Source organism: Larimichthys crocea, unplaced genomic scaffold (assembly GCF_000972845.2).
Source record: "Larimichthys crocea isolate SSNF unplaced genomic scaffold, L_crocea_2.0 scaffold82, whole genome shotgun sequence".
NCBI classification, from domain to species: Eukaryota; Metazoa; Chordata; class Actinopteri; family Sciaenidae; genus Larimichthys; species Larimichthys crocea.
In genome coordinates, this window is record NW_020860793.1 from 6737 (window position 1) to 16107 (window position 9371).

Consider the following 9371-nt stretch of genomic DNA (forward strand, 5'->3'; position numbering starts at 1 on the left):
GTCTGGTCCTTGGTAGAGAAATGGCCCATCCTACTTTGAGAAAAAATCAGTCATAACCACAGATAGGGATATGTGTCGCCATGTCACCAAGACAAATAGGCAATTGAAACAGTTGTTTCCCAAAGGATATGTGTTTGAATGGCACCAAAGGGCTCATTACCTCTGGACCCCCTCGTCTGTGGACACAGCCCACCATGTTTGCTGCCCATTCGTCAAGTTCCGTCGTCGAGGCCTGGCCATAGAAGGCTTGCTCACAGGCCTCCATCTTGGCCACAACCATGTGGCCTGAGGTGTGGTACTTTTCATAGCGCTTGAGTTTTGCTTATGGGCACACATTTGGGAAAGACTGCAGTCCAGTATGGCGCTAGTGGACTGTACGGTTGAACACACCTTGTGGGATGTTTAGCCGGTCCCAGTCGCTCAGGAGGACGCATTACTGCAGGCAGGCTCGCTTTGCCTCGCCTCAGGTCTTGGGGGGTGGGCCTTCTGTCACAGATGTCGGGGCAGCAGCTGACCTCCCACTGCAAAGTTGAGCCCACGGGGGGTACCAGCACATCAGCATTATGTTAGTGCATGTGCCTGGACGGTGTTGTACTCGAAATAAAATTTGCCAACTTAACTTCCCAGGCGTTGTTTCAGTGGCCCCCCAAGTGGTGCTTTTTCGCTATGTGTACCAGTGGGGTTTGTCTGGAAAGCCAGGAATTTGTGTTTTCCCCACAAATAGTCCTTAACCCTGTTTCTGTAACTGCCCATTTATAGCACAGAAACCTCGTTTAAAATGAGCTAGAGTTGTCTGTCGTTCCTTTCCCGTGGGGTGAGCAGACTTCTACTAGCGGAGGCAATTACCCTACTCTTCCCGACCGTCCTGACGTTGTGCTAGTACGGCCCCCACCATCCTAGCTAGCGTCAAGTTGTACAGATGGACAGGCTTTGAGAGAATCTGCAGTAGGCCCAAAACTGGGGCACTTACCAAAGCAGTGTTCAGAGTGTCAAGAGGCGCGCAACATCGGACAGGCTGGAGTCCATCAACCCATCCTCTTTCCTTGGCCCATGCTAGCAAATGCCTACGAAGGAGAGCATTCAGTGGGTGCATGCTATTTGGGAGAAACCCTTGGGATCCCGATAATTCCTACAACCCCGAAATGAGCGTACCTGCTTGACTTTTGAGGATGGAGACCAATTTTTTCCACAACACCGATCGTTTCGGGGTTCTGTGGATACCCACCCGACCCCTCCGTGGAGAATTGACATGACCGAGGTAGAAGTGGACCTTTCTTCGGAAGCAAAGCGACATTTATGGGGCTGTAGCTATCATTCGGCCATGGGCAAGCTACTTCTTCGAAGACCTTGTTCAGGTCGCGTATGGTTGTCGAAGTCGAGAGAATACACTAACGAAACGTCATCTAAGTAAATCAAAAGGACTGTTGACCTGCCCCCGCCATGCACCGCGCTCACCTGTGGAATGTTGCAGGGGCATTGCAAAGGCCAAAAGGCATCCTCTGAACTCATAGAGCCGAGAGGGGTCTTGAACGCTGTCTTCTACTTGTCTTTGGATCCATCTCTCCAGTGCCAGAATCCGCTGGCCAATCAAGGGTGAATACCACGTTGGCTTGCGTGAAGGACTGTAAGGGATTCTTCTAATCCTGGGTAGAGGGGTAAGGCGTCCGGTTGTGTGAAGGGCGTTAGAGGCTTTCGAATAATCGTACGCAGAACCAAACGCTATATTCGTCCTTGATTTCTTCACACCAGGAGATAGGCCTCCTGCCCAAGAGGCTGAGCTCCTGAGGGCAGCGTTGTCCCATGGTTTGGTATCTTTCGGAATAATATGGGCTCTTACATCCTAATATTATATATGTCAAAAGAAAGGACAATTAAAAAGACCAAGTTGTCTATTATATAATATACATGATGAAAATCTTTATTGTTTGAATTGTTTGCAAAAACACATCCAACAAAGCAAGGAAGATTTTAATATTGAAACAGTCTTAGAGAACAGAAGACAAGAGATGAGATATAGGCAGACTGAGATCAATTAGATAGTAAAACCCAGTAGCATAGTCACCATTGAGTCATTCAAGACTGGAAAACTGCTCTCCCATGGTCCTGTAGAGGGAATTCTGGTGAGCCAGCCCTGGGTGGCCTCAACAGGCAATAGTCCACTTCCTCCCACTGGTCTCATGCAGCTTCATAGGTGCCTGCTCCCTGTAGTGGCCCTTCTCCATCACCCCGGGCTCCTGCTCTCCCTCCTCCCAGCTGATGCTGCTGCGGCTGTCCACCTTCAGGCAGACTCCAGCTCTAGGGAAGCCTGTTGGCCAGAACACATGAGCGTGGCCTTCCCCTGCTCAGCTTCATTCCTGGAGGGGCAAGGCACGGTCAGGGTGGGGACGACTCGACCCACTGCAGAAAGAGAAATAAAGTTCATAGATAAACTGGACTCCTCCTGCTTGGCTAGCAGCGAGTTCGGGGGGGGTGGGTGAGCAGGTGGGGCTGTTGGTCCTGGCACTTCAGATTGAATGAAACTGGACGTACGTTTCAACTATCTTTCTGAGCTCAGTAAACTATGGCAACAGGACAGTACCAATCACTGCTGAACCATGCAACAGACAATGGTTTGTCATACTGAAGAGTAAAAGTTTAACTGACACGTGTACTCCAGGGTGCATGTTTGTTTATTTTTTTAAATCATAAAGTAAAACCTTTTGACTTCATATTTGAAATATTCCAATGAAATGAACGATGGTGGACTTTTATTTTTTTAATAAGTTTAAAATATCTTCAGCTGAAACATCAGAACAGAATGAATAGTGATGATATGTGTTTTGTTCTCTCCATAAAGCAGAGGAATCATCGTGACAGTCAGGGCTTCATTACTGAAAATTCAATAAGATTGTCAAATATTAAAATACAGGTGAGACGCAGAAAATTACTCATGAAAATAATTGCTTTTAAAATCATTAGGTCTGGAAGAAAGATTGATTAATATCCGCGCAACTTAAAAACACTGAACCAAAGGTTGATGAGCTAAATACGAACAAGACCATAAATATTAAACCTTAAGGCTTTAAAAGCAACAATTTTTGTCAGACAAAGTGATTCTTAACAGTCCCCGTTTGGACATGAACGAATATAGAAATTATAATATAATACCAGAATAATAAGACACTTATTGAATCATTAAATGTTCAGTGATACTTTCTTACCCTGCCTAAAGATCTTCATAGAAAATACATACATCAATACAAAAATACATAATACGACATTTCAGTGATGCAGAATATTGTAAATACATCTGCCAGATATGAAATTTAACCAGACATTTAAGGATTGTTTATTTAAAAAATCAATGTGACTCAGTTAACATTCAGTCTGGTTCCTCCACACAAAAGTCCCCACAGTGATACAAACTCTTGAGGCCGGTACCGTACAAAACCTCTCCACTGTAAGAGCAACGGGTCTCTGCTATCACTTTACAAACAAACTCAAAAACACATTCCCAGTTTACCCCCATAACTGTTTAACTGTCTGAAATGAGTAACAAATATGATATGTATTCTATCTTTATTTTGAAATGTTAAACTTCTACAACAATTATGTCAAATTAAAAAAAGATGTTTTTCAAGAAAAACTGTCCAGTAAAGCCTAAAAATGTAAATAATTAAATACAAAGTGTTTTATTAGATGATGCACATGAAAAAGTTATAACTTCATTAAATGTTTGAAAATATTCTTGTAAAAGTTTTAATCAACCTGAAATCAAAGACGGTGAGCACTGGTAGATTCCTGATAAATGATAAACTGATTGATCCATTATAAACGATGACAGAGTCACCAAGTCCCCTGTTGGCGTCAGCAGAGCATTTCCATAGAGCCACTTTGCATCAGCAGCACCATGCCCAGCTCGGGGAGAGTTTTATAGTCCTGAGAGTTGACACTGGGACTGACGCTGTCTTCATGACACAGAAGCCACAGAATCCTCCTCATCAAAAACATGACTTTGATCTCCGTCCTCATCTGGACTGTCCTCTGCTGCGGCTTCACAGGTAAAGCCAGAGAATCAAACTCCTCTCCTCTATGAACATCCGTCCCTCTGAAATGAAGCTGACAAAACCATGACGCTGCTTTATGTTTTTGTGTCTGTACCTCAGAGCAGCCAGGTCACAGTGACTCAGGCCTGGAGCAGTGAGCTCTGCTGTGGGAGGCCCATTACCATCCTGTAAAACAGTCCAGTGCTAGTTTGGACAATACCACCTTTACCTGGTACCAACAGAGAGATGGAGAAACTCCTAAACTGCTCATTTACTTACTGGCGACACTGAGTATCAGGGATTCCAGCTCGTTTTTACAGGCAGTGGATCAAACTCTGACTTCACTCTGACCATCAGTGGAGTTCAGACTGAAGAGTCGAGCAGTTTACTGCTGTCCAGAGTAACAACCACGCAATTGATACAGCATCTGTTGCCAAACGTAAAAAAGCATCGGACAAAACCACCGCTCCCCTCTTAGACTGAACTAGCATAGCTGAGGACTGAACTGCAGAGACTGATACCCTTCACTGAGGACACACATATACACATATAGAAATAATTTTCACATTTGAAATAAGATATTGTGAAGCCAAACATTAATGAAGACTTGATAACTTCCCTTTCATTCAACTTCAGATGTTCCATATGTAAGATTATGAAGCATTTTACATATTCATTTAATGCTTGAATTACTTTTTATTGCTAATCTGTGAACAGGTTGTAACATAAGTTGCCTCGAGCAGCTAGTGGACTTAACAATCGACCAACACCCACTACAACACAGAGTCCTACACCAAGTTCAAAGTCACAGCTAACAGTACTGCAAATCATGGAAAATATATTGTAGTTTTAATTGGGTAGATAACGTCATCTATTGACCCATACTCCCAGGGCTGATCTGGCTGGTAAATTAGCTGGCTTGCTGTTTGCAGGTTAATCTGTTGGCTCGAGTTGCGCAACCAATGTCAACTCTGTCAGCATTGTCTTAATTGTTTCAACATTCAGAAAATCTTAGCGTTACTGAAAACAACACAAATTACACTTACAACCTGATGAAGACAATTATAAAGAGTGATCATGTTATGCAAATGACACCCTGTTTTTTATTTCAAATACGTTTTAATTTTTTAGGTTTTTTATTGAGATATTAAGAATCATTTCAGCATACTATTACCAACATATGAATTCAACAAATGGATCTACTTCAAGGGAAAACAATGTTAATAACAGATAGTTTTGTTATTCACAGATGAAATGCTCTAAGCATGTGTATTGTTAACAAAGGTAATTCATGTTGGTCAAACTGGATCGACTATAGAAGAACATCGAGCCTTACAATCAAAAGGTCATTTGGAGAAAAATGTACTTGTTACTGTATATCAACCTGATTTATGTTCCTAATATATAATATATGTCAAAGAAAGGAAGTCAAAAGACATGTCACTTTTATAATATACATGATGAAATCTTTATTGTTTTAAATTGTTGAAACCATCAACAAGCAAGAAGACTTTAATATTGAAACATGTCATGAGAGACAGAGAGAAACAGAGAGAGAGAGAGCAGACTGAGAGCAGTAGCAGAGTAAAACCAGTAGCAGAGTCCCAGTGAGTCAGGTCAGGACTGGGAACACTGGTCTCTTCTCAGTGTATGTGAGAGAGTCTGGGAGCCCTGGGTGGCCTCACAGGTCACAGAGTCCACATTCCTCCACTGGTCTGCAGCGAGCCTCAGGGTGCTGCTCCAGCTGTAGAGGCCGTCATTCTCCAGCACCACGGGGCTCCTGCTCTCCTCCCAGCTGATGCTGCTGCTGCTGTCCACCTTCCAGGCCAGACTCCAGTCTGGCCTGGAAGCCCTTGTTGGGGAAGCCCTTGTTGGCCAGACACATGAGCGTGGCCTTCCCCTGCTGCAGCTCCTTACTGGAGGGGGGCAGCACTGTCTGGGTGGGGACACCTCGACCCACTGCAGAAAGAGAGATTAATAAAGTTCATATGAGATAAGATTATCTCATATGAACTTTATTAATCTCTCTTTCTGCTCCATCCTGCTGGCTGCAGCAGAGGTTGGTCTTGCTCAGATTGAATGAAACTGGACTTAAACGTTTCACTTCCCTTTCTGAGCTCAGTAACTATGGCAACAGACAGACATCACTGCTGAACCATGGCAACAGACATGTTTCAGTACTAAAGATAAAAGTTTAAGCTGACACAGTTACTCCAGTGCATGTTTTTAAAATCATAAAGTAAAACCTTTGACTTTCATAGTTTGAAATATTCCACATGAGATGACGATTGTGACTTTTATTGTTTTAAATATTTTAAATATCTCAAGCTGAAACCTCATAAAAGATGATATGTGATGATATGTGTTTGTTCTCTACATATAAGCAGGAATCATCAGTGAACAGTCAGGCTTCATTACTGAAACATTCAAATGAATATTGTCAACTATTAAAATACAAGTGAACTCATAAAATTCTCATGAAAATGAATGGCTTTAAAATCATTAGTCTGGAAGAAAGATTGAGTAATATCCTCGCACATTAAACACTGAAACAAAGGTTGATGAGCCGAAATATTAAACCTTAAGCTTTAAAACAGATTTTTGTCAAACAAAGTGATTCTGAAAAGTCTTTGACAATGTCAGTGAGCATATACACACACACACACATATAGACTTTGGGATCATTAATTGCAGTGGACTTCTTGACACTCTGAAGTCTTCAAGAAAATACATAATACAATACAAAATACATAAAATACACATTTCAGTGATGCAGAATATTGTACTAACATCTGCAGATATGAAATTTAAACAGAAGACATTTAAGATTTGTGTTATTAAAAGAATCAAATGTACTTACAGTTAACATTCAGTCTGGTTCCTCCACCAAAAGTCCACCACAGTGATACAAACTCATTGAGCCGCCGTACAAAAACCTCTCACTGTAGAGAGACACGGGTCTCTGACTTTGACACAAACAAACTCAACAAACACATTCCCAGTTTACCCCCATAACTGGTTTAACTGTCTAAAATGAGTAACAAAATATGAATATGTATTTATCCTTTTATTTGTGAAATGTTAAACTTCTACAAACAATATTAATGTCAAATTAAAAAAAGATGTTTTTCAAGAAAAACTGTCCAGTAAAGCCTAAAAAATGTAAATAATTACTATCAACAAACCTGTGTCGTATGCCTCTGTGCTGTCTGTCAGTCCTGCATTATCCAGCCACTGGTAGGATTTCTTGATATTAGCCACTTCCTCTATCTGACGGTGGTACATGCCATGTAGGGGTTTGTCCCTCCAGGTTGTCTGTTCCTCCTCCTCTGCACCCTCATCAGGGTTCTGCTGCCTGAGACATTCACTTAGCAGTTAATCCTTCGGGGCCATCTTTTTGATGTATTCTTGTATTTTCGATGTTTCATCCTGGACCATGGCCTTGACACTCACTAGCCCTCGGCCTCCCTCTTTCCGCTTAGTGTATAGTCTCAGGGTGCTGGACTTGGGGTGGAACCCTCCATGCATGGTGAGGAGCTTTCTAGTCTTGATATCTGTGACTTCTATCTCCTTCTTTGGCCAGTTTATGATGCCAGTGGGGTATCTGATGACTGCTAGTGCGTACATGTTGATGGCTTGGACCTTGTTCTTACCATTCAACTGACTTTTCAGGACCTGACTTACTCTCTGGAGGTATTTGGCTGTGGTTGACTTCCTTGGGGCTTCTTCATGGTTTCCATTAGCCTGTGAGATGCCAAAGTACTTGTAGCTGTCTTGGATATCACCTATGTTGCCCTCTGGTAGGTCAATCCCCTCAGTCGGGATCATCTTGCCTCTCTTTGAGACCATCCGGCCACACTTGTCCAATCCGAATGACATCCCTATGTCATCGCTGTAGATCCTGGTGGTGTGGATCAGTGAGTCTATTTCTTGCTTGTTCCTGGCATACAGCTTGATGTCATCCATGTAGAGCAGGTGGCTGATTGTTGCCCTACTACGGAATCGGTACCCGTACCTGCTCTTTGTGATGATCTGACTGAGGGGGTTCAGGCCTATGCAGAACAGCAGTGGTGATAGCGCATCTCCTTGGCATATGCCGCACTTGGGCAATGGGCTTTGAATTGGCCTCTAGGGTTGTCTTCCACATTTCCACTGAGTTCTGGATAAAGGTCCTTAGGTTCCTGTTTATCTTATACAGTTCCAGACATTCCAGTATCCATGTGTGTGGCATTGAGTCGTAGGCTTTCTTGTAGTCAATCCAGGCAGTGCACAGGTTGGTCTGTCTCTTTTTACAGTCTCAGGCGACTGTTCTATCAACCAGTAGCTGGTGCTTGGCTTCCCTGGTGTTACTGCTTACTCATTTTTGCCACAATGATGCCTGACAGGGCCTTCCATGTTGTGCAGAGACAGGTGATTGGCCGGTAGTTGGATGGGGGTCCTTAATGATTAGGACTGTCCTGCCTTGGGTTAGCCACTCTGGGTGGGTCCCATCCCTGAGCAGCTGGTTCATCTGTGCTGCTAGGCGTTCATGGAGTGCAGTTAGCTTCTTCAGCCAGTACGTATGGATCATGTCGGGGCCTGGTGCTGTCCAGCTCTTCATCTTTGACACTCTTTCTTGGATGTCTGCCATTGAGATGGTTACTAGTTCTTGTTCTGGGAGGTTTCTGTGGTCAGCTCTTAGGTCCAATAACCATTGGGCATTGGTGTTGTGTGATGCCTCTCTTTCCCATATGTCTTTCCAGTATTTTTCCACCTCAGCTCTTGGCGGGAGTGGAGAACAACTTGTTTATTCTCCTGGCCTCTCCCTCCTGGGTGCCCCTTTATTCACCATGTTTCCTTTCTGCAGTTCAGCTAGCAGCTTTCCGTGCTGCCTTTATCTTGGCCTCTAAACGTCTCTTCCATGGTGGGTACTGTTTGTTATGTCCCAAGCCCACCTTGTATCCAAGCATCTCCATGATTACTGTTGCTGTACTGTGTATCAGCTTGTTGGTCTCAGTGATGGTTCTTGTGGAGATTGTGCAGCATTCACATCCACTAGTTGATCCTCTGAAGGTAGTTGGTAACTCAGCTTCGGGGCTCCAGGTTTCCAGTTGGGTCACGATCTTCCTTCTCAGGTCAGCAGCTCTTGTGTTGAGGCTGTTGGTAGCTGTTGGGGCTTGGTACCCAATCTCTGGTTGTGGGGATGATGATGACATCTCCCTGCTGACCTGTCGTCCTGGCTCCCCCTTGCAGTAGCATCGTTGTTGTATTTCATTAATCTCTAGTTGTGATAGTAGATTTCGATTACGGATGTTGGAACACTGGGCTAATAGCTGTTCTTTGTTAGCCTTGATTGTGGGTTTTGAA

The 9371-nt window shown here is 43.5% G+C and overlaps 1 pseudogene; it reads right to left on the reverse strand.

Moving 5' to 3' along the window:
- Nucleotides 1-5468: 5468 nt before the first annotated feature.
- Nucleotides 5469-6016, reverse strand: LOC113745496 (Ig lambda chain C region-like; annotated as a pseudogene).
- Nucleotides 6017-9371: the final 3355 nt, after the last annotated feature.